Here is a 27,194-nt window from a genome sequence, read left to right on the forward strand (position 1 = left end):
TGCCATTCTCACTGGGACAAACCAAGTAACTTCTTTGAAGGAAACTTTTCCCCTTAAAAAGCTCCAATCACAGTGAAAATTATTATTAAGGTGGTACTTCAGAGCTGCAGGGCATTTAAAACTCCACATGGTGTATACAGGAGTCTTGAGGTATAACTCGAGACCTTTTGCAGACATTGGTTCCTTAGGGACCACTGTTGTTAGACTAGAAGCTAAAGTTCTTGTAAGGCAGAATTATGTGTTTAGGTCACATGCTTATGGCTCAGTATGTGATCTGTGACTCTTCCTCACTCTGGACCTTAGTGACTGTGAACACTGTGGACAAAGCTACTCCTCTACTGCCTTAAATGTTGGCATCCCTAAGCCTCCTCTCTTCTCAGCCTTCTCAGTCTCTGGTCACTTCATAGATGCCATAATATTACATTCCTCCCATATGGCCCAGAATCTGTATCTTCAGCTTAGACTTCTCTTCTGACCTCTGCTGTCTGCTCAACCACTTGGACGTCTGTATCACCTCACCCACACCTGCTCCTATCTGAAACTGGAGTTATTCTATCTTCTTTGTCACAGTGTCTCAGTCATTTTGGACTGCTATAAATGAATACCATAGACTGGAGGCTTAAACAACAGACATTTATTTCTCATAGCCCTGGACTGGAAGTCTGTGATCGAAATGCCAGCAGATTTGGTGTCTAGTGACAGTCTGTTTCCTGGTGTCCAGATGGCTACCTTCTGGCTGTGTCCTGACCTCATGGTGAAAGGAAGCTCTAGTGTCTCTCTTGCTTCTTATAAGGTCACTAACCCCATCCCAGGAGCTCCACCATCTTAACGTCATCTAAACTTAATTACATCCCAAAGTTCCCACCTCCTACTACAACCCCTTTGGAGGTTGGGAATTCAACACATGGCTTTGCAGGGGTTGGGGGGACACGAACATTCAGTGCATACTACATAGTGAATGATTTCATCATTGCTGTAGGCCCTTAAGGCAGTTGGCATCCAGTAGCCATCCTTGACTTTGCCATCTACTTCTAAAAATATATATAAAGTCTTTATTGTATGTTTCCATTACCACTTAGTTTCCTTATATCCCCTTCTCCCCTGCAGTCACCACCTTGTTATCCATGTCCATGAGGATTTTTTCTTCTTTGCTTAATCCCTCCACCCCTCTCACCATCTACTTTAAATCCATTATGAATATTCTGGCTTCTAACATCTAAATGTGTCTACTTTTCTGTCTTTGTGCTACCAATACCCTGGTTCAGACTCTTGTTCTCTTTCCATGAAGTATGGTCACAGCCATCATATTGCTCTCCCTGCCTCCAGTTCTGCCCCCCTCTAATTCCTTCTCCATGCTGTAGTCAGAATATTTATTAAAAGCCAATCCAAACATGCCTCTCTTCTGCGTCACACTCTTCACTAACTTTACCTTGACCTCAGGATAAATGTCAAGGACCTCCTGGGTGACTTCCTGGGTGGAGTTAAATGCACCTCCCTTTTCTGGGTCCCTTATAGCCTCATACTCTTCCCATCATCTCTTTGAACTCTGTGTCAAGGTGGTTTATTTAATACCTATTGCCTTCATAAATCCTTAAAATCTGTGAGTATAGGAACCCAAAGTGACTTTTTCTGAGACAAAATACCTGCTCAGTAAATGCCAGGTGAAGAAATACATTCTCTTCTGCTGCTGCTCAGGACACTGGTGGGAATGAAGAATAACTGAATATGCTGGCTTCCTTCTGAAGTAGATTTTTCTGCCCCCTTTATTTCACAACAGAATATTTTTTCAGGAAAGCTACTGTCTCCTTGGGCAAAGAGCAAGTAAAAAGGAAGCTTGTCATTTTTACCATAAAAAGAGGTGAGGGGAAAACAGAGAAAGGTGAAATTAGAAGACCAAAAAGCAAAGAGAACCTGGTGTGTGAGGCCCGAGGTGCTGGAAACAGGGCAGCAGATACTTGATCAGTTTCTCCTGTGTCACCTCAGGTTTCACCAGCAATTAGGCTGATGGAATATGTTCCAAATCCAAACACTTCATCTCCCTGAGGACTTGGTGGTCCTGATGAATAACCTCCATTGTGAGGCAGGCTGGAGGCTCGATTCTGTCTGAATATAAATCACACCTTCTCTCCCCTCATCCATTCAAGCCATTCCACCCCAATCCCAACTCTTCTGCTTCTTTTTGCTCCACAAACTGTTAGGAGCAGATATTAAGTATATTATCCCAGTAGGCATGGACTGCAAGAGAAACACCTCATCCATAACCACCTCACCACTCCCTTTGCCAAAAACAAGATGAGATGAAGACTACTGTAGTGTCCCTTGGGAAAATTTAACATCTGGGACACATGGGCTAGGAAACATTGTTTCTTCATCTCCTATTCTTGGACAAATTGGATGGCCACACTGTGAATGAGCAGGCTGTAGGGTTGGAGAAATCATACATTGGTGCTTTAACAGGGCTCCCTTGAAGAGTATCCCCAAGATGGACCATGGTGTTTGGGGTGTGAGGACAGGAAAGGAGCCACAGTAAACTAAGGCACACCTTAAGATCCTACACGTGGGTCTGTATCCAGATTGCTGAAGGTATATGATCCTGGGCAGTTTTCTTGATCCCAACAAACCTTAGTTTTTCCTGTAAAATAGGGATAATAATTATACCTAAGTCAAGGGTAATTGGAAATATTGAATAAACTATTATAAGAAAAGGACTTAACAAAATGATAGCACCTAAAAAGAATTCACTAAAAATAGATATTATTATTGATTCTTAGTAAATAATTTAAGGTGACATGGTTAAATGAAATCAACATGAATACATTTAGAGGAATAGTAAAAGAAAATATAATTTCAGAGAAATTTCCTGATTGTAGCAGTATACCTGAGATTATACGCAGGGTACATAATTCATTTATCTATGCTATTAAGGAGCTTAGTTGGAAAGTTTTTGAAGCTTTGAATCGAATTGCATCCCACTCCTAACTATTATCTATCACCTATCGTATCTCATCTATATACCACCTTTGTATTTATTTAGATAGTAAAGCTGAATTCTAAGAGAACACTGTGAGTTGTGAAAGCAGAGTCAAAACCTAGAACCCAGAATTTGTGTCCTTTTATCGGTTGCTGTTTATGCTGACAGAGTCCACAGTGAACATTTGAGGCACATTAGAAAGATTTTCTACACACCTTTTGCCTTCCTTGTCCTGAAAAGTGGGCGTGATTATTTCCATTCTTCCACTGAAGAACTGAAAGTCTGGGTAAGTGAATGAACTGATTTGAAGGTCATGGTATATGAGTCTTTTATCAGCTGAAGAGGTTGGATATATGAGATGCCTAATAAAATCTAAGTAACTTTGCATTCTAGCAGGGGAAGGGAAGATGAAGTGAACAAGAGGACAGGAATCTTTTTGATGGTCTGTCCTGAGAACAGTGTGAAGCACTTAACAGGGGGTCCATAAATATTTACTGAAAATGCTAAATGAATAAACAGATGAATATCAAACATAGTAACAACCCAATGGAAATGTTCTTTTTAAAATTTAAAACTCATAGAAGACATTTATCAGTTTGCCTTCATTAGTATGTTGTGCTAGTCACTTTCTTCTCTTTAAAGGAATATTTATGACTCTTAATATTTAACAGCCCAGTGATTGCAGGGGATGGTGTGGAGGTAGAAGAGGGTAGAGGGAGATAAATGGTGATGGAAAAAATGCAATAAAAATGAACTATCAGAAGTAACAAAAATTGGTGAAAACCAAAAATTAAAGAAAAATTATACTCACACCATATCTTAAAGATAATATATTTATCTTTCTAATTTAGAGACTCTCTCCTTCCCTGGATTTCTGCGATATCAGCACTCACATAATTCTGAAATAAAATTACCCCCCAAATTCTGATGTCCACTGTCATCTTTCTCTGTGTTCTTTCCCTTGGCTGATTCATTCATTGTCATGATTTCTAATACATCTTATGGAGGGATAACTCTTTAGTCTCCAATTTTTGGCACCATCCTTTCTCCTAAGCTCTGGTTCATCATTTTTGTTCTTGACATTTCAGCCTTGATGTCTGTCTTGATGGACAAAAGTAGAAGAAATTGCCTTATCTTCTACACCATGCTTACTTCAGTTACAGATTTCATGGTCTTCCCAGGCACCCCATCCAGAAACCTGTCATTGATGACTTTTTCTTTCTTTGGCTCAGCACATGCACTTATTCATCAGATCCTGGGAATTATACCTCCTTATTTCAGTCCCTCTCTGTCTCTTTCTTAGACTAGTGCAATCATCTGTATTTTATACATTGTTGTTACATCAGCCATCTTGAAGCTCAGCCCAGTCCACTTCTTTTTGCTGTGCATGGCTTCACATCACCTGGAAAATAATCAGAGCATCTAATGTTTTACTAATTTCTTCTAATTTGGTTTTATGATATGGTACCAGCATTTCTGAACACATTCAAGTTTTCAGGACATACCTAACTTTCTCTGACTCTGTGCTTTGCTCATATTTTTCCTTTTGGCAGAATGTTTCCTTTATGCTATTCTTCCTCTTGCACTTTCTGAGTTCAGATAGAGAAGATAGGTACAATATGCAAACACTGCCTTCGTGATGTCGACCCAAATACCCAGAGCAGAAGTTACTGTCTATCCTCTGAGCCCCACAAACCACCACGTTTTCATGTGTTTCTTGTCACATCCAAAGATGGATCACTGTTACAGATGAGTAAAATGTGTCTAGCCTACTGGCTGTGAGTCCCTTAAGATCTGCACCTGGTAAATATTGCAGAGAAGTCAAAGGCCAGACATAATACCTTCCACTTGTGGCAGAATATTATTTTTTACCTATCTTCTATTTTTCTCCCCACTTCCCTTTCCTTTCCTAAAGGTGTTTTTTTTTAAAAGATTTAGTAGATAGTAACACAGCAATTAATCAAAATTATCCTATGAGAGGCAGGTTGATCAGCCTTAGGATTAATTCTAATAGTCCAGCACTGCAGAGGGGTTGGTGGGGTGGACAAGAACATGGAGCTCAAAAAATAACAAAAATTAAGAGGTCCAATGGGGAATAAGGACACTTCAAGTGAGAAGTGGCAACTGTGACGTCATTAACATAATTAGGATACACTGGTGGATGAGGATATTTCACCTCCTGATGGGTTAGTTCTCCTAACTCTTATGAACAGTAGATTTTGACGAAGCTCTGCAGACTGACTTGCATACTGGCAAACCTGGATCTGGACCTTTCTTTGGATCATATAGATACATGCTTACCTCCAAAGTCATAGAAATCCTAGGTGGTGTAAAAGTATAAAGATTTACTTTTCTTCATATAGTAAGAAATCCAGAACAGGCATGCCATGGATCTGAGATCCATCAGTAACCCTGGCTCTTTCTCTGTTTTAGCTCCTCCATTTCTAGCACATGGCTTTTGCCTTCCTGGTCACAGCATGGTTGTCATATCTCTTAACTCTACACCTGTGTTTTAGGTTTGAAGAAGGATGAGGGCCAAAAAGGTTTTACATGAGGCTTTATTTATTCAGGCTTTTGTTTACTCTGTGTTGAAGAGATTTGGGTCACATAGATAGTCCAGGCTAGAGGATGACTAAGAAAATCAAGAAGGTAGCTATTTAGCCTCTTTTATAGAGGAAGGCTAGTGAAAAAAGAGTTACAAATGATTTTTAAGTGAACCACACTGTTCTGGTTACCGTACCCTATGACTCTCCCCTATCACTATTATGGTCTTTGGAAACAGTAACATGTACCAACATTGTAGTAAAAAGTGGGTTCAGGGAAATGTATATGTGTATGTTTGAATGTATGTGTGTAGGTATGGATGTGTGTGCATGCATGTGTATTTATATGTGTGTATGTATAAATATAAGTATTTGCATAACTGCTCTACGGCTGGAGTTTTGCTTATGAATCCACTGGTATATGCTATGATGACTCCATTTCTATCAACTCTTCCTACACATTAAAAAGAGGGATACTACAGAACTTGACTTTAATTAGTCCAACTTCAGAGACACAAAAGGAACCAGCGACCATTCCAGTGAGATGCTGTAATGCTGAAGGAACATTCTGTTAAGGAATCTAAACACCCTGCTGTGTGAGACTAAACACCACTTTTTTTAACAAATGAAGAAGATATTATTTAGACTTTAGTTTCTATAGTTTCTATTTTAAGAGTGTTGGCCTTTAATTTCTTTGAATTATAATGTAAAGGGAAGTTTGAATTTTGGACTTCAATTGCTCCCCGAGAGTTTGATACTGGAAGGCAGTTCAAATTCGAGTTTGAGCCATTCCTATTCTGCTGACATCATATTTTGGATGGTATCATTAAGTTCTGATGAATTATATTGATCATATTGGTCAGTGACAACACGAGATGAGGTATGGATGAGGGAAATGGGTTTCAAGCTCTGAGCATTTAATTCGTGTACCATTCTTGCCCATTTTAGAGACCTCCAGAGCAAAGGATAAACTGTCTGCCATGATCCAGGTAGGCCTCTTCCTGGAGGAGAACTTGACATGGGAGAGAGACCTCACAAAGTCGTGAGGAGGACTGCCCTGAAGAACCCGAGGGAACAGTTAACCTCTAGTACTAGCTTCATTACAGCCTAATGGTTTAACACAACAAAATCTTGAGATTATTAGAGGAAACATTCTCCATTTCCCATGTTTTTAAAAAGGGAAAAACATTTTCACTGTATAATACTCAGAAAGGAAAAGTAAGAAAGAACTTTTCTCCCTTTCACCACCCTTGTCTTCAGTAATTGTGTGATTGATTAGGCAGGACTTAGAAATGGGCTCAGGCACTTCTGAGGTTTTTCCCCCTCCTCCATGGGTCTGCTTTGTCCTTTCTTTCCTACTGAGTTTATGAGGGTTGGAGGCCGGGTGTGACACATTAGTAGCGTCCATCCAGAGGACAGACTTTCTCTTTCTTTACTCTCTGGTCCTAGTGGCTAGAGAGAGTGAATCTGGGTATTGGACTCTTCTCTGCAGACCCTCATACTCCACTGAGAATATATCCTAAGTCTAGATCTGAGAATTGAGAAGTGTGCAGAAGCTCACCTGGGGCCATGACTGCAGGCCATAGTTTTCAAAGTAGTTTTATTAGCCATTAAGCTGATATTTCTTTCTCCATCATCTGACTCTTGTGTCTAAATTTCAATTCCAAAGTGATGTGGGAGAAATGAGATTAATAATCACCTCTAAATCTCCAAGAAATATTAGCAAGAGAAATGTTTGTTGGTTCAGAAGACAGATTCCCCCTGAGGGATCTGACCAGCCATACTTCCAGGATGAAGCCAGTTCTGTAACAAATGGATAGATTTGCAGAAAAGACTGAGGGTATCCTTAGAAAAAGGAAAAAGCAGGGAGACCCAAGAGATGGAATTTCAGAATGTCCCATAGGGGAGGTTTCTGTATGGACTGATAAGTAAATGAGAAAAAAAAAAGTTTTGTACCACAGTCTGGAACTGTTATTTATGAATGTCTCATGAAAACATTTTTTTTCTGGTAACATATTGAACCTTCATATCTTCCCAGATGTCACAGGAATTACTAAAGGATGAATATATATGAGACACTTAAGAAACATCTATTGAAAACGTTAAGTGGATGTGAGGCTTTCTATAAGTTAATAAGAATCCAGTTAATAAGAATCCAGAGTTAATAAAAGGAAACATTAAGGAAGAAAAAGAGGGGAGGCAAACAAAATTCTCTCTCCAATCTAAAGATTATAAGTTGAATGCACATAAATTCTTAAGAATAATCAGGGTTGGAAGGAAGTAGTACTAACAGGAGATGATTGGAAAGGAAGCCAAAGAAAGAAGAATAGAGAGCCAGAGAGAGAATGAAAGAGAAAAACATAGGGAAAGAGGGAGGAAGAAGTAAAAATACATATGCTATTTAGTCGATATATTATGCTATCAAGGTGACCTAACACCTTCATAGTAAATGATACTTTCACATTAATGTCTTCACTGCAAATTGTTACATTATCTTTTTAAACTAAGTCTGGGACAATACCCTAGAATGACCCTAGGTGAGACTACAAATAAAGGAAAATTCTAAGTATTTCCTTTGTGTTAAATGGAAAATTGTTAGGGTCACAGATGCCAAGATACAAAGACCAAAAAGAGAAAACAATCTAATCAGGAAATGCGAAAGCTGAGATTTTAGCAAATTAACTCACCCTGATGACTCATCCCAGATGTATTAAGTTTTCACATTTTACAGCCTCTTCATTGAAAATACTAAATACCATCTGTCTCCAGCAGATGACTTAATGTTAGTCTTACAGTCTTAAAGTTCACATTTCCTAATTCTTTTGTTTGGAAATAAATAACCTTTATGTTGCAGTGGCAAGGTCTTGGGAATGTGATTTCTTTGCCCACTCGGGGGGAAAAATACAAAAATTCCAAAACTGAGCTCTTGGGTTGTGAAATAGTCTGTGGGTCAAAGAAAGTTGGTTCTGTACACATGCTGTGTCTTCTGGATCCAGCCCTGAAATTCTTTTTAAGATTATGCTGCTCGCCCTTTTAGCCAAATTTCAATTCTTTGTTGAAGTTGAGACCACATGCAAGGCTAAAAATGGGAAATACCTGTCCAGCCCAATCACGATCCTCAGAAAGTGACTCCTGAGGTCAAACAATGGCCTTTCCATTTATTCCTTCCTACTCCATTTTCTCAACAACATTTTTTAAAAATATAAAATATGTTAATTGGGTTGTGCAAGAATACTTGGCTTTCCACATTTTGGGTGCTTCAAGTAAAAATGGGGAAAGTAATAAAGTGTATTTATCAAGAACCTTCTTTACACAAGTGTAAGAAGAACAATAAAAGATAATTATAGGGAAAAAGAGTGGGCACGCTTTTGGGACCCTAGGGACCTTGACATAGACACAAAGTTAGGCAGTCAATTTATTGGAAACAAGGTCTGGGTCTAGTTTTAAGATTAGATTCTGGCTCTAGCCCAGTTACCAACTTGCCAGAGGCCATTGGCAGGTGACCTCATGCCATCCTTCAAGTCCTGGGGTAGGGCTGAGATGTTCTACGAATATATATATCTCATATTGATTCAGAATGCTTGAATAAAAAGAGAATTCATTTTTTGTGAGAACACAGGACTCTGGGTAAGCTGGGTTGGCAGCCCCAAGGCCAATATTCTGAGATAATTTAGTGTTTAATTTCATCCCAGGCTCTTTGCACTTAAATTCTTAGCATTCCAGGCCTCTCAACACTGGGCCCCAACTTACCTTCCCAGTTTCTGTTTTCACTTCTTCCCTGTTTATGGGCTTTTGCTATTCTGAAAACACCTGCTGTATTCCTCCTCTGCTTTGTTTATATACTGCTTTCTCTGCTACACTCAGCCATCCCCCTCTGTTTCCCCGAATCCTACTTCATCTCCTACTCACAAATGCACTTTTCGGTATGTTTTTTCTGACAACCCTTGCTTATCTCTCCCTAACAATTTGATTTACTTTATCCTCCTCTAATCCAGGGTTTCTTAACCTCAGACATTTTGGATCAGATGCTTTTTGGTGTAAAAGACTGTCCTATTTATTCTAAAATATCAGTAGCATTCTTGGCCTCTACCCACTAGATCCCAGTAGAGCCAGTAGAACCCTACCCCCACACTACTACCACCAGGCTGTGACAGTCAAAAATGTCCCAGAGATTGCCTGATGTCTCTAGTGGGAGCAAAATCACCCTTGATTGAAAATCACTGCTTTACCCCTTCCGTTCTATTCTATTCTAATAGCATATATATGGTATTAATGTTCAAAACCAGACAGGCATGAATTTGAAACCTGGCTCTATCACTTCTTTCTCTGTGACTTAGAAGAAGCTGCTTAACCTGATTGAGCTTTAGTTTCCTTACTAAATTGTGAGAATAATAGTTTTTGGTGGTCAGAATTGTTAGGATCATATGAGTTTTAGGAGTAATTCAGACATGTTTGGGACTCTCTGGCAATCTTTTGGAAGAGCCCTCCAGGTGCTGGTTTGCCTAGACTCAGGAGCCACTGAGAGAATTCTCAAGAAAGGACATGGACGCTTAGTGACCACAGCAACAGTGACATGAAAATACTCACATAAGGGCTACTGTGCACTCATCAATAGTCTAAGCACATTAAATACATCATATAAATTAAAGTAATCCACAACAAAAGTTCATGGAAAGTGAAGAGTGATTCTGTGAACATCTCGGTGATTCCTGTTCAGCTGCTATCTGGCCCAGCCCCTAGCCGTCCACACTTGGGTTGTGGACATGAAGAAGACTGCTACTCAATACTAACACAGACGTTTACCTAAATACTATACTATTTGTCACACAAGTATCACTGGTGCGGGACACCCACACAAAGAGTAAGCAGTTTTTTTCTACCTCACCAAATTCTCAGTATCTTTAAGCACCGGGAGGGCTCAAGTGGAGAGGGGTGGTGGAGTGGTGGCTGAGGAGCAGCAGCACCCAGGAAGAGCTCTGTCAGAGGGGGAGCATCCTGGGTGACATTCAACCTCCATGGAACAGCAGGACAGACAGACAACATGTGCAGGTAGACAGCAGCAGTGCCTGGGAGGAAGAGTAAGGTCAGAACTTTGAAAGTGGCACTTGCCAGGGGCAGCAGCATGGCCTCCTGAAGGAAGGTGCCGCGCTTACTGGAGCAGGGATGAAGTCTCCAGTAACTTGCAGGTTGAATCCTTGTGGAAGGCCCCCTGGAAATGCTCAGGACTATTCAGGAGGCTTGGTCAGCAGCAGGAGGCCCCGCATCAGCTGTACGTAGCAACAACCCTGAGAAATATGAGTTATTATAAGCACAGTATCCACATCTATAGCATGCAGGTATCTACTGCTTGTTGGACTCTAGAAAATTCAGAAAACACCTCGTATTGTTAGTTTTCCAACAGGTGGAGCTAGCTATTCAGGAGCAGTTTAAATTATCTACCATCTTCACTTGTCCATAGGGTCAGTCTTGCTTGGGAGAATTTTTGTCCATCATTTCTATTGGACTGATAACTGTAGCGATCAGTTTGCCTGTCAAGCAAATGGCAAAAACCACACTTACATAAATTTTAATTAAGTGTTTCATCCTAGGCAGGGAGGCATATGATGTACTTGGAGGGCCATTTCATATTGAGCTTTTGTCTGGTGCAAAGTGCAAAGATGACATCAATGGTGACACTGTAGCTCACACATACCCCTACACTTAAGAAGTCCCCCCGTTGCCCCCATTCTTCACAATGTTGATGACTGGCTCCAAGATATGTTCATGCAGACTCAGCCATGGTCTTCTGGGCATTGGCATACCTTTACTCAAGGAGACTGGCTCAATTTTACTCAAACACAATGATGTAATTATTAGTAGTACAATTCACCAGATATTTCTGGCTCTCTTCCTCCTGAGTGAATGGTAGGATTGCACGTCTTCATGCCCTTCTGTGTGGGGTGGTAACATATGACTAATGTTGGCCGGGGAGTTGTGAGAATAAGTGATGCGTCACTTCCATGCGAAAGCACTTAATTTCTGGCATGAAGCCATTCAGAGTCCTTTCCCTCTGAAGGGAAAGAACCTGTGACCAGCAGTGCTCCAGAAGGTGACTGCTCCTTTGGGCTGAATCTCGTAGTGAGGAGGATGTGACACAGAACTGACAAGGAAGACAAGGGCTTGTGCAGTATGAGTGAGAAATCACCTTTGTTCTATGAGGCCACTGATATTTGGTGCTGGGGGGCAGGATTATTATCACAACACCATGTGACCCACACACATTATATATACATCATGGAGCCACAGGTCAAATACAGTGTGAACAGCTTCTATGTGCTATGTAATCTACTAAGCTTTCAGAGAAACCCATGAAATGATCAGTCACAGAATTTACAGCCTAGCCCTTTCTCTGATTCCGATGAAACCCCCAGAACAGCTCCGAATTCTATAAAGCATGGATCAAAATATATTATTTTTATCCTTCCATCTACTTCTAATTCCTACTGACCACACAGTAAGTTCCCTAGATATTAGAGGGTCTGAAAGACCTATTCTCAGCACTCATGTGCCCTAATATATCCACACACAAGAGAGCAGTGTTTAAGGATGACAGAGACCCTGGACTCCACCCAGACCACGGGTATCAGGAACCTTGCATTAAACCTTGATTTGCATAATGATACCTTACTCGGATACATTGACTTTTATTTACTTCAAGGCACTGTCACATAAATTATCTCATTCAATGGGCTGGTAGTTTTCATCCAACTGGTTTGGTTTTTATTACGAAGGGAAAGGTCACACAACTAGTCAGTGGTGAGGAGATACAATCCTTTCAGATCTTTTTTATTTTTACTCGACATGGTTCCAAGCTCTTTGCTATAAAGCAAGTTGCTAGGCACAGATGCCCATTTTCATGACCCAGGGCCCTAGTGAAGATGCCCACATCTCAGTATTTGCAGGTCACTGGTGATCCACACTCATCCTACAACTGACCCTTAACCCCCTCTCCCTAAGCAGGTTGGTAGTTTCATCTGGTCTCTTATAAAACTCATGACCAAAATTATAATACTCATGCTTTAGTCACAAAACTGAAGAGCTCACTTGAGATATTCATAATGCTAAATTTTTAGAGTTATTCTGGCTCAATATTTCCAAATACTGGTCCCCATGTTGCAAGAGAATGTCTTCTTCATGCGTTCTTCCTTGCTCCCACACTCTATTCCCTGGTGCCTGTCAACCTCTTCCCTTTCCTGCCTCGCTCCTCCTCTTCATCCCTGCCATACGGACTATGGAGTGGAAATGGTTTTCTGGGCCACAGCATGATACAAATTCAGAAACATGAGTTGAGCCAATCTCCTGCTTAGCACAGGGTCCCTTTCACAGAATTCTAGACAAACAAGTGTTTGGCTTGTGTTTAAAGTGTTCAGTGCTCCTTGGTTCTCAAAGGAGCCCATTCTAATGATTGAGAATTTTAGTCACTACACAATTTTTCAGTTTTTAGTATTAGCAAGATAGGAAGAGTTATACAAACTGCCCTGTGTGAAACGCATCAGCCCAGTGACTTCAGTATGTTACTTGGCAGCATCGCTCTGCTGCACCTACTCCCTGCCTCTCCTGCATCAACGTTTTTTTTCTTTATGCTGCTTCCTTTCTACAGCTTTGCAAAGTGTCTCCTGTATCATTCACCTGTTTCATGTTAGAATAATTGGTGTTCTTGCCTCCATTCCTTATCAATTCCACAGTAATACTAGATTCTTATCCACCTGAGAGCAAAAACTGCATATGACATGCTTTTAGTTCTCACTCAGCATCTAGCGCAGGGCATTGAGCTGAAGATGGGTCTGCAGCACCAGAAAAAGGAATCAATGCAATTTATGACCTAATTCATTCAAAGGTGAGGTCGCTTAGATAAGAAATTCACACAGAAAAGGCAAGTCCAGCCATCACTCATTGTGACTGAAAACCACAGCTCACAAATCAGCCTGGGCAGGTTGTCCCTCCAAAGCAGAAATATTTAGGCAAAGAGGACAAGCTGTTTGACCTTGGAGGGGAGGGTGCTACTGAGGAGTGGCAGGGGGGAAGATATTCTATGAACCTCCTTCAATTTTTTATGTCACTTTCTTACCAATAAATTGTCTTAAAAACACACACACAACCCCCCCTTATCACCACCCCCGGCATGCCCAGACCTAAGTCTCATCCTCCCTATAGACCGACAGGCATGACAGGCTAAAAGCCAGGTTTGGGCTGTGTCCTCTGGTTTGCCCTTGGAGGGCAGGGCCAGGAACAAAACATTAGTTAGGGGAAACAAGGACCTACCTGTGCATAAACAGTTCACCTCCACTTTTGAATGGTGTTGTTTGTCATAGCTTACAGGTGACATTTACTTTGTTCTGCTGGCTCTGGTGGTAGCCAGGGAGGACAGAGGACCATGAAGAAAAGCAATGAGTTAGCAGGTTGCTGCTCTGCAAGATGTTCTCAGGGTGAGTTTGGGGCTTGTGTGAGCGTGGGGACAGTCAGGGCAGCTCTAGCCCTTTTCTATCCTGCCAGTGCCCCCTGCTCATTGCTGAGAAAACTCCCTTGAGCCACAAGCAAAGATGAAGTGGGTAAGAAACTGTCATCATCTGTGCATGATGTCATTTTGCCACCGACAAAGTGTTGTCTTTCTCCCTCACCCCCCTGCACACTCACAGTTGTCTGGTTAAATGTTTCCATGATACAGAAGGCCGTGCGGGGATGTTGGCCCCCCGGGGAAATTTTACCTGATGGCGGACAACAGAGTGAGTGTGTGTGAGTGCGTCCACTCAGTCCAGCGTGCGGGGCCCTGCTCCAGTTTCCTCACCTCTCGTTCTCCTTAGCGAAACATTCTGAATCCACAAATAGCACATTATGATATGTTGCCTTATCATATAACAGTCTGTAATTACATAATTCACATAATAGCTTAATCTTTTTGTAGTTCAGGATGAGCCTTTGTCTTCCTGAATAGCTGTCATCATCGAGAAGGCTCTTATGGTGTCCTCTGGTTCTTTTGTGCCCTCTCATGGTTGACATAGTTCTTGGCACAGGGGCACTTCCCAGTGGATATTTGTCAATGCGCTCATTAAACTGCTTTATTACCTGATATTGATAACATTCTATAATTATCATTACACCCCGACATCAAAATTTCTCCTAAGGGCATAGAGCCAAATTGAGAGAGAACATGGACATCAGCCATTATCTGTGTAATTCTGTCCGTGCATATAAATGGACAAAGTTGAGTTAAACATGCACACCAGTGGCTTGGTAGACTGCTTGGTGCTTTTTATTTTAAGCACTCAAGCATTTGTCTAACCCCTAACTGGCATCTGTTTAATGTAAGCACAATATTAATAAGAACTAACATTTATTGAGCACTTACTATATCCAGACATGTCCTAAGCCCTTTACATGTTTTAACTTATTTAATCTTCACAGAAAACCCTGTCATTATCTCTGTGTTAGAGATAAGAAAGGCGAGGGAAAGGCAGCAGCTGGCCTCTTTTGACTGGCGGGCCTGTCTTTGAACCCAGAGAGCCTGGATTCCAAATCCATGCTTTTAATCACTGAGCTGTACAGAAAAATGAGTTAACTCCCATTTATGCTGTATCTCTTGATCTGCTTTAAAATAGATATTAAAAAGTAGTTTTCATTTATTGCAATGTGAGGAGGTTTTGTTATATGTTGCTTTCTAAACTGTGGAAAGGCCAAACTCAGGGCTATTCTGCCCATCAACTTGGCAGGGAGAGCCATTGGCCAACAGTTGGAATCCATGCAGACAGCACCCTTGGAAAGGAATATACTGATTAAAGATGAGATGAGGCAAATGCACTGCTCTTGGGAAAAGATTAAATGTGCTCACAATGAAAGAGTGTACGTAACCATCATTAATGAAGCAATAATCACTTTTGAGCTTATGTAAGGCCTGATTCTTTGATTACAAGTGTTTCCATTTCAAGGGAGCTTGGGGCTTTGGCTTGTGGTAACAATCAGTCGGTCAGTCTCCCAAACTGTTTCATCTTTGGGTTGCAGTTCTGCTTGATCAATGTATCTGCCATTTCCAAAGAGCTTTAGAGGCTTTCTTCTTCCTGTCTCTGTGCTTTCAGTTGGTTTTTATCAGAGGCAAGATGCCGAGTCAGCTTCTAGACGACATTGATTCGTCGGGTGCAAAGATTCAGCGGCGGGGTTGCATTTACATTTTTATCACTATCTTAAACCTGAATAATTTATCATGTTCTTCCCAGTGCCCTCGCCCCCATCACTTTACAGAACCAGAGTGAAGTTCTTGCTTTTGTAATCAAACTCATTTCAGAGGAGCCTGCCATTTCTCACGGATTTCTGACACCTTCTCTTTTCTGCTGGGTTGCAGTTTGGGGGAAGATTGTGTCGTTTTTGTTTTTTGTTTTCTGACTGATTCATCTTACTGCATTTGTCAGAGATTTCTTTGTATGTGTTCCCTTTCAAAGTATATAGATGCTGCAACAAGTTAACTGGCTACTAAATTAAAGATTGTTGGCTAGGAATCCGAAATGTTCTTTATAAATGCAATTTTAAAATGAAGAAATAAAAAAATGACAGTGAACTCCAGGCAGATAATCTTACAGACTTTTACATGGGGGCTTCTTTTCTGAATAAGTTCACCATTCAAGGGTGAAAACAATTGTCTTAATAACATCAGCCATGTATGTTCATGGAAGAAAATGCCCCTCACTGTGCCAGTAACTGAGCTATGATTGCTGTTACTAATACACACACGTGTGCTCAGGAATCCCCTCAGCAGTGTGCTGAATGGACTTGTTTCACCGTTTTGTCAGTTGAGAAGAAACAGGAATAAATGAACACACGCTTGTGTGCACGCACAGCTCACGTCAAGACATTTCAGTGCGTGACATTAGACACACAGGAACAGCTCTTCAAACTAAAAATCCCTACTTAGTCTATAAAATAATTCACCTTTGCGTTCATTACAAGCAAATGCTTTTGTATATTTAAAATGGCTGTTGAATTATCAAAAACTTGAGAATCTTTTTTTTTTTTAATTTATCTTTAGAGGGGAAGGAGAGAGGGAGAGAAACATCAATGTATGGTTGCCTCTAGTGCATCCCATGCTGGGAACTGGCCTGCAGGAAACTGGCTTGCAACCCAGGCATGTGCCCTGACTGGGAATTGAACTGTGATCCTCTGGTTCGCAGACCTGAGCTCAATCCACTGAGCTACACCAGCCAGGAAAAACTTGAGAATCTTTTGATGTCTTTCAGGGACCTGCTTTAGAGCCAGGACCATCAAGATTAATGATTCTAGGAGTGCACTAACATTTTCAGCTGAACTCAGCGAGCATGTTGCCTTTCCCACCCCCAGGACACAGCTTCCCCAGAGGATGTGAAACCTGCAGCACATTTGGCTGCAGAGATTCTCACTTCCCAACAGCAATAGGTCTTCGAGTGGGAAATTACAATCCTTCCTGGGAATGGTTAATAAATCACCAACAGTGGTAACGTGGTTAATTTAATGTGTAAACTTGGCTAGGTCTTGGTGCCTAACTGGTGGGTCAAACAGCAGTTTAGGTGTGGGTGGGTGTGATAGACTTCGGGTAGAGCTGATTGTCTGCTGACATGTGGATGGGCCTTATCCAGTCAGTTGAAGGTCTTAAGAACAAAGATCAAGGATAACCAAAGACACTGAAATAGAGAATAGGCTGACAGTGACCAGAGGGGCGATGGAAGAGGGGGGGTGAATTTCAGGGGAAAAGGGGAAGGGTTTGCAGGAACAAGTATGGAGGAAACATGGACAAAAACTAGGAGGGGTGGAAACAGGAGGGAGTTGGTGGGGACTGGGGAAGTGGGCTGGGATGGGAGTAAAAGACAGAAAACTGTACTTGAACAACAATTAAAATAAAAAAAAAAGAACAAAGATTGCAGTATCCTGAACTGGAAGCAGTTCTTAAGACTGCAGAGCAGAACATCTGCCTAAATTTCCCTACCCACTGACCCATCTTGTGGATTTCAGATTCAAGATGGCAATATCACCTTTCACCCAATATCCAGCCTGCCCTTTGAGATTTTATATTTTCCCTCCACCATAATTGTGTAAGTAATTTTAAAACATCTATCTCTCTCTCTCTCTCTCTCTCTCTCTCTCTCTCTCTCATTCTCTCTCTCCCTTCTCTATTCTTTCTGTTTCTCTGGAGAATCTTGACTAACACAAATGGCAATTAGTCCTCCTTCTCACTCTCTGAGAAAATGACATCTCAGCCCAACATACCCTGTCATTCCTATAATGAGAAATTTTAGTGGACTTTTCAGATCCAAGGTGTAATTTGTAGCTGATGATTTGTAGTGGTAAATTGTGAGATTTCTGCTATTTCCTAGGACAGACCTCAATGCCTGATAATATCCTTGGACTCAGCCCAAACATACTCTCTTCCATGAAGCCTTCTCTGAGAGCCTTCCCCACCACATCCCAAGGCTGCACCAGGGTCCTCTCTTCCAAACAGCACCCTCTGCCTCTACCCTATAGCTTCTCCATTGAGTTTAGCATGTTGCATTGCAGTTTGTTAGATCTTTTTCCCTTACTAATCTGACCTCTGTATGGCTAGGATTAGATTTTATTTATCTTTGTATCCTTGGTGGATAGTGTAGTATCTGCACAGAGTAGGTGTGTACATATTTTGCTCAATGAATCAGTGAATGAAAGGACCATTTAATATTAATGGTTCCCTGTTACCTCTGGAAGATTCTCACTATAACTCTAGGGTGCATTGGAAAGAATCATTTGAGTCAGACAGGTCTGCCTTTTCTTCCAGTTTCTTATCTTCTGATCTTTGGCAAACATTTCTATGTATTTTGTATTTTGAATCTGTAAATCAGAAATGATAAACTATACCATCTTTTTGGATTACTATGAAGATCAAGTGATACCAGTCAGTGTAGGATATTCCAGTAAATGAGAGGTGTCATTTGCCCCCTATATTACTAAGCCTTTTTTCCTATATACTCTAAGTTCTCTAAAGTTTAATAGTTAGATACGTCAGTGGTCCCTGGCTGTCCCTTCAGTTCCATCATGTTCTTTTTCTAAGAGGACGTCATGGATCCATTGAGCCCTGACTCAACTCCAGTTCAGGATAACCTCTCACTCCAACTAGTGACTCTCTTTGGGTTCTCTTGCTTAAGCTAACCAACTCAGCACGTGCCATGTCTACTTTTAGAGGCAGAAGAATTATTTTATGCTTGCTGTCTGAGACCTCTTAGATCAGTGATGCTGTTCTCAGGGCACTTTGGCAATAACAGCAGATATTTCTGATTGCCACACCTGGGGTGGGTGGGATGTTATTGGCATCTAGTAGGCGGAATCCAAAGATGCTGCTCAGCATCCTACAAAGAAGAGGACGTCCCTAGACAGAAAAGAATTATCTGCTCCAAACTTTCAGTGGTGCTACAGTGGAGAAACCCTGCCCTAAGTAACAGAGAATGGGCATTTTTCTCTTCAGTACATAAAGGAAGAGAAGCAAGTCACAACTGTACATTAAAAGAAGGTTGTCCTTTGTTTCAACACTAATACACGTCTTCATCCATCTTCCCAGTTTATTTCCAGTCTAGATCACTATTTATTTATTTATTCTTACTCTGCAATAACATTATTCTCTTAAATTACACATTAATATAAGTAAGTATAAGTTTCAGATGGGGGCTGAGCAGTGGCAGAAATGTGTTAGTATTAGATGGTCATGTAAGATAAAAAGTAAAGTGAGATTCATCAACACTCTGGTGAACATACCTGGTTTATTGGTGGGTGGAAACATTCAGCAGCATAGCATGTGATGAAAACTGCCATTTCTCCACTCAGGGTGCCCTAGTGTGAGTCCGTGACCTGCTGTATACAAGCTGTGTGTTGCACAAGTTACCTAACCTCTCTGTGCTTTGGTTTCCTTGTGGTACAAAAAAAAGAGCACCTGCTCATAGTGTTGTTTTAAAGACAAGCGATTGAAAACGAGGAAGCGGTTGTCTTTACCCTGGTGCTGCACATTTCTAGCTGTGACCCTGAGCACATAATTTAACCTTCTCAGGCCTGAAGTGCCTCACTGTAAGATGGAAAAACCCATAGTATCTGTTTCATAGGAATGGTGTAAGCATTAAATGATATAACATATGAAAATGTTTTTGTTCCAGTAAACTCTTGATAAGTGTGTAGTTTCTACCCCTTGAACAACTGCTGTATGGGGCCAGAAAGAAAGCTAAAGTATGGTGACTGCCCACTAGGTGAAAAGCATGGCTTGATCAAGAGTGACTCAATGGTCACCTATGGCTGTGATCATTGATCACCTACTCAAATGATCACACTGCCTGGACTTGTTCTCATTCCTTCTGGGTCCAACGCAGTGAGGAAAATGGCGCTGTATTCAGGTGAGGGATGCTTCAGAACTTTCTTTAAAAGCTGAGGAAAAACGTAGGTTGTGGATAAAAAATTTCCTTCTCCCATTCCCATCATAGGCAATACACTCGCATTCCCTGACCGGGATGATCTGCAAGCTCAGTCTGTGAGATCGTCTTAGTAACAGGGACCACATGCTGGGAACACGGGAGAAAAACCTTTTCAATTGGAAATAATCACTTCTCAATGAAAGCCCTGGGGCCATCATCCTGCCACAGAGCAGGACTGAATGACATTTTCCTTGGGCTTCTGGATAAGATCTGAGCTGTAGTGTAGGGCAGTAATGTGAACTGTGCCTAATTGGTTGGGCTGAAGAGCAGGGGCCATCAATCTGTCTTTGGGTTTAGGCTTGCTCAAGGGCAATTATAAGCAAATTAATGAATGATTCTGTAGATAAATGACATCAGAAGACTATTTCACTTGCCTGGTAACTATTGGCTAAGGAAACCTACTCTGTATCAAGGAAGAAGATGGATGGGATGAGCTCCAAGATTTTATTTTTATTAAGAGATGATTATTAATGATATAATAATTTGCAGAGAGTCATGCCTTACGTTGTGTTTGGGATATGTGAAAACTGTAGGATGGTGAAAATTAATCCGAAAGCATCCACAGTATTAAGAGAAAAGGAGATACAACTAGGTCCCATTTTAGAGCCAAGATACATCCGTCATACCTCATGCAAAAATCCAGTTTACTTTATTTGACATCATAAACAGAATAAGCAAAGAAGAGTTGATAAAGATGACCAGGAAGATTTGAAAAAAATACAAATGGAACATAAAAATAAAGAATAAAATTGCAAAATTAAATGCTCAGTGTATCGGAAAACAACTAAATGAAAAGAAAACACCATATGTACAACTTCTAGAATCTAGGAAAAGTAGTCCCTGGAAGGAAAGTTACAACCTAGTGTAACTATATTAGAAAAGACGAAGAGTTACTTTTAGTAACCACTAAGTAATGAGCTAAAAATCCAAATTAAATCATTAAAAAGGAAAACAGAATAAATCATAGGAAGTAGAATTAAAATATAATAATATTAAATAGAAAGTAATGAGATAGAAAACAAATGAAATAAATAAGTGAAACATGAAGAAAGTAAAACTTTTATTAATGTTTTCAGAGAAAAAACTTCTGACTAGATTGAGAAAAAAGATGACAAAAATATTGGAAATGGCAAAAAGGAACATAACTATAGACACAGCAGAGGTATAAAAAATTAGAAAAAGCATTAAAAATTTGTAACAATAAATTTGGAAACTTAGATGAAATCAACAAATTCCTCCAGAAAAAAAAAAAAAACTTACCAAAATTGACTCAATAAGAAATAGGAAGCCTGAGGATTTCTATAAAATTAATAAAATTCCATTTGTGATCAATAATCCTGTGAAGGCGACAACAAGCCCACATTATTATTATTATTATTATTATTATTATTAAGATTTTATTTATTTATCTTTAGAGGGGAAGGGAAGGAGGGAGGGAGAGAAATATCAATGTATGGTTGCCTCTCACATGTTCTCTGCTGGGAACTGGCCTGCAGGGAATTGGCTTGCAACCCAGGCATGTGCCCTGACTGGGAATCCAACCATGATACTCTGGTTCGCAGGCCTGTGCTCAATCCACTGAGCCACACCAGCCAGGGCTTGTAAGCCAGCTAGCTTTTACAAGCTAGTTTTGCAAGGCATAATTTAAAATCATTGACAATGAGTAGAGTGGAATCTAAACCATCATATCCCATGGCATCATAAATTGTAGATACAGGTACACCTGTGTACTTAATGAATCCGGTCCTAGTTTTATAAAACTGTCAAAATGTATCATTCTACTAATATAAAAATTACTTTAGAAAATAGAAAAAGAGAAAATTCTCCTCAATTCACTCAAAATATTAATCATCTCAAAAGATGTCAGTAAAGCATTTGATGAAATCCAACATCCATTTAATAGATTTAGAAACATATTAATACATGTAGCAACCTTATATATACTTCTGCATATATGTAGATATATTTATGCATGTTATACAAATATACAATTTTACAAGTATATTCCTTTTTTATAAGATTTTATTTATTTGGTTTTAGAGAGAGGGGAAAAGAGGGAGAAAGAGATGCACAGAAACAATATTGTGTGGTTGCCTCTCATGTGCCCTCCACTGGGGACCTGGCCTGCAACCTAGGCATGTGCCCTGATTGGGAATAGAACCAGCAACCCCTTGGTTCACAACTCACTGAGCCACATCAGCCAGGGTACAATTTTACAAGTATAGTCTTAAAAAATATCTCTCTATATCTATTTATATAAATGCATAGTTAGATATAAATAGTGCATATACACATATGAAAATATAAATATAGATTATATACATATACTGTGTGCTTAAATATGTATGTGGGCATGGATGCATATCATTATTTCAGTATATAAGTATATACATAGGATTATTTTAGGGTAGGTTGAATTACTGCATGACTGCTTTTATTGTGACAATATCTGGCTGTTCATAGCTCTTCATTCATCCATGTAAATTTTAAACTCGCCAACTTTCTAAAGAATCGATTAGTAATTTTTAAAAGGAAATTATACTAAATATATAAATCACCAAAAATAAAAATTATTACACCTTTGTAATATTCAGGCTTTCCATCCATTTAGATCCCTTGTTTTCAGTTAAAAAACTAAACATGTAAAGGAATATCTTTGTTTTCTCTCTCCTTGAGATAGGAAAATATATATATTTTTAAATAGGGCACGGGAAGACTAACCACAAAGATGAATGACATATTTGACTTTAATAAAAATAAGAGCTTTTCTTTATTAAAAGATAAAGTGAAAATATTTCACTTCTTTTGAAGGTATGTTACTGACACCAGAATAAATAAAATTTTAGCCCCATGAAAAACTTCTACAGATAAACAAACAAAAAACCCTACCAATAAACAATAAAAAAGTAGGCAATTGATTTGAACCAGGACTTCACAGAAGAAAATGTAAATGGCAAATAAACCTCTAAGATGCAGCCTTGTTAATAACCAAGAAAATACAAACTAAGATAAAAATAAAATACACTCTGACTTTCTTGTTTGGCAATATCAAGGACGGCAGCAACACCAAGTGTTGGTGAGAAAGTAGGTTAAAGGGAACTCGTAAGTTGAATCTAAATCAATACACCTGATTTTGAGAAACAATTCGCATTCCTTGTAAAGTTGAATATTTGTATTCTGTAAGATGCAGTGATTTTACTTGGAGGTGTGTAGTCCATAAAAACCCTTGCATGAGTGTACTAGGTCCCATGTAACAGTGCTCACAACAGCATTATTCATAATAGTAAAAACTGGAAAGAAAGTCAATTGATAAAAATGAGTATTTTTGCCATCTGTGGACGATAGCATGGTTTGAGTGGAAATAATTCATCTCTAGCTACATGAAGCAGCAAAGATCAATATCAGAAACATGTTTTTGTGTGGAAAAAAGCCAGTTGCAGAAAACTTTTTGGTATGTCTTGCTGTTTTTACAAAGTTCAGTACTTAGCCAACATTTGTAACTTTAGAATTTTGGTTAAATACATGTGTGATAAAATGATCAAAATGGCAAGGGAATTATAGCAACTGAACCTCCGGGAATGGTTACCTCTGGGAGGTAGGGGCGTGGAATGGGAAGAACTGCACAGGTGGATAAGATGGGAGTTGGGAATGGGCAAGCCCTTAACTGGGGTGTAAACACTGAGTTTGTTATATCCTTGGGCAGCAACATTTAAATACTCTTTTGAACGCATCTACTTTTCTACATGTGCATAGTATAAGCCATGTTCCTGACAACTGATTTTCAAAGAGAACTTCTTCTACGTGGGAACAGGGCTTTTCTCTGATTAAATCAATCAGATTAGATTTCAATACAATAGAGCTAGACAGAAGAATTTTCCAAATATGAAGAGTTGAGAGCGGGCTCCAACGCTCTGAAACAAATCACTGAAATGAGATCTCCTTCAAATTTCAAAGTGGATCATGGAGGGCACTCCCTAACGATCCACACCCTGGATAATCCCCTTGAGTGTGGGCAGGGCCAGGGATTTGCTTCAAACCAATACAATGTAACAAAGGTGAGTGGCTGTCGCTCCCTTGATGAGGTTATGTTGTAAAACAAAGGCTCTGGAATGTGACTCCTGCGGTTATGTTTCAGTAAATGAGACCGTCTTCTTAGAAAACTGCAGAAAGAAATTCTCTTTCTGTCCTTGAGGAAGCACATAAACAGGGGTAAACTGCCTAATAGGGAGATGCGTGTAGCCTTGAGAATCTGAGGGCCAAGAGCCAGTACGGAGCTGGAGTTCTCACTCATACAAAGGAAATGAATCCTTCCAATATCCTGAATGGGCTTCCCGTGGATTCTTCGCTAGTCCAGTCTTCAGATGAGAAAGCAGCCGGGCCAATCCCTTCCCTCTGCCTGGTGATAGCCTAAGCAGAGGACCCGACTAAACTGCTGGAACCTTCCCCCCAGAAACTGCGAGATAATAAATGTGTGCCATTTTAAGCTGCTAGACTTGAGGTAATTTGTTACAGTGCAGTAGAACACAAATGCACTGATGTATCCATTTGTCTTTGTATTCCCACAATACAACAGGGTGCATAACTCACAGAGAGTGCAGTGTTGGTGTTTGTAGAGGACAGAGAGATGAATGGAAAAAGCAAAAACAAGTCCTCCCCTCCCCAAACCTGCCCACCAGGATCCTGAGTGATGCTCCTGGCAACAGAGGGAGGCTCTGTCTTGAGAGTTGAGTAGGTTTGAGGCCCTATTCATGTAATGTCATGAGTGGTAGGCTGTGGGGAAGAGAGGGCCTGGACCTCGGTTGGTTTTCAAGCCCCCTAATACCTGGAGACACATTCTAAACATCATGGATAGATTTACCAAGAAGCTGATGAACTTCAGCTTCAGGCCCCCTCACTAACATCTACTTCCCCCAAGGCCCGGGAAGGTACCTGGCAATTTCCTACTTGTAATTTTGTACTCATTTTATTTATAGAAGGCCTGAAGGCTCCACCAAACTGGACCCACCCCTGACAAACAAGAGAAAACTGGGAGCCTAAGAATTCATTCATTTTTGTAGCTGCAGAACACCAAGTACAACACTTGCATATGATGTTAAATAAGCACTTAAACTGAATTCCTGAGTTCTTGGAGGTGTCATTGAGAGGCATCTCAAGTCTAAAAATGTCATTCATTTATTCATTCATTTTTAAAACGAAAGAGATTAGTTGAGAATTACTGTTTATAAATTGTTTCAGTGTATTCGAGGTCTAGCCAGGGGTATCCAGCCATGTCATATAAAAAATAGAGATATTTATTGAAGAAGATACAAGAAACATTGTACATAGGACAATAATGCCTCAGTCTCCCTCAAAGTAGGCACCTTGGGACCTCACACTGCTCTCCCAATTGCCATCAGCTGCCCCATCATATTTTCCTGAATCTCATCAACAGTCTGAAATGTCTTCTCTTTCAAAGGTGATTTTAATTCCGGGAAAAGCCAAAAGTTATAGAGCATCAAATCTATGCTATAGTGGAGGCTGAGTCACCTGGGTGATTTGATGTTTTGCAAAAAAACTGCACAAAATGTGATGCATGAGCCAGTGCATTGTCCTAATGAAGCTGCCAATCACCAGTTGTCCATATCTGTGGTCTTCTTAATCATCTGAATAGTTTCCGTGGAGAAATGTTCCAGCTTAATGCAAAATTTGACATAGATTTGTTGCTCTATTCACTCAGTCATTTTGAATGTGACAGCCACACAGTACACATGCTCACTCAATGTCATCTACCACCCCCACAGTGAAGTCATCATTGCTCACGCATGTGCATTCCAGCCCACTCTCCTTGGCTGCCAGGTTACATCAATGTCATGATATATTAACAATGGTTGAACTTTTTCCAGACAAACCTTGCAATTTTTACTTTTTGACTTGCATACTTTTCCCCGGGTGGTTAAGCCCTTTACATCAGATAAGTTATGTGAAATATTCATGGATTCCTGTTTGTCTTCAGTTTCTTGGTTTCCTTGAACTTGGTAATTCCTTTATGATGCAATTGGGCAGAAGAGAATAAACCATATCACCTAGTTAGGTCCATGTTTACAATCTTCTTATGATCATTCTGCTTAATATTTTTCAGCAAATAAACTGTTTTGTGGAGAAACAATATCTCTTTTAGGTTATATTGGAATCGTTTGGTGATCTAGCACCTATTCAATAAAAGCCAGACTAGAAACCTGAGTCCTGAAAACTAGACAAAAGTATTAACAATATTGTACTTGGTCCATATTATATTATTGGTGGATTTCTTCCTTTCCTCTCTTCAATTTACTAGTCACTGGATGTGTACTGCTTTGTCAGGGCTTTGGGTCCTAGTGTGTGGACATTCCTCTGGTAGTCTTTATAACTACCTCTTGTCTCAGAAGTGATATACAACTGGAGCCAGAATTCCTCAATAATTTAATTAAAGCATTTGAATAATATTGTTCTGTAAAAAATATCCAACTGTTATCTCCCCCACCTTCTCCTTTAATCTGTCATAACCAAGAAAAAGACAGACTTTGTGGAATCTCCAGATTATTCTAAACACCTTTGCTCACCACATCCATCCTGTCCTCTCATGTCTAGAAGTGTCCCTAAAACTCAGTGTCCAGGAAGTGAGTCCTCATCAATGGCCCATTTCCTTCAGTATCTTTCAGAGCTTCTGATCCCCTGCCACACCCCACCTCCACTCCTTTGTGCATCCCAGTCAACTACACAGACCACTTAAGGCCTTGCAGAGTATTACCTGCCAAACTCAAGGTCAAACCCAAGCTTCATCTTTGTTAAAACCACTCGAAGCCCTAGATTCTTCTGTGCATGTCACAGGCACATAGGCATTGGTCCCAGAGCCTCGGGCTATACATTTACCTCCTATAGACTGTTGCTACTACTGTCATTTCTGTAATGAATATTAATTTATACCATTGACATGGGGGAATGTCAGTATAACATGGAATAGTGGGTGGAAAGAAGAAAAGCTTCCAGGGCACGAGAAACTTTTTCACTGTACTTGAAGAAAATTAAAATTTATGCATTGCACTCAGGCCTTCCTCTGCAGGACCTCACCCTAGAGGCCTGTGACAAGTTGCAGGAACTCTTGGGCCACTTTAAGTGCCAAGCAGCTCAGAGCCCCATTGCCATTGGCACTGCCCAGTACACATCACAACTGCTGTAAATAAA

The sequence above is a fragment of the Artibeus jamaicensis genome, unplaced genomic scaffold (assembly GCF_021234435.1).
Source record: "Artibeus jamaicensis isolate MK-2021 breed Jamaican fruit bat unplaced genomic scaffold, CSHL_Jam_final contig_1015, whole genome shotgun sequence".
NCBI lineage: Eukaryota > Metazoa > Chordata > Mammalia > Chiroptera > Phyllostomidae > Artibeus > Artibeus jamaicensis.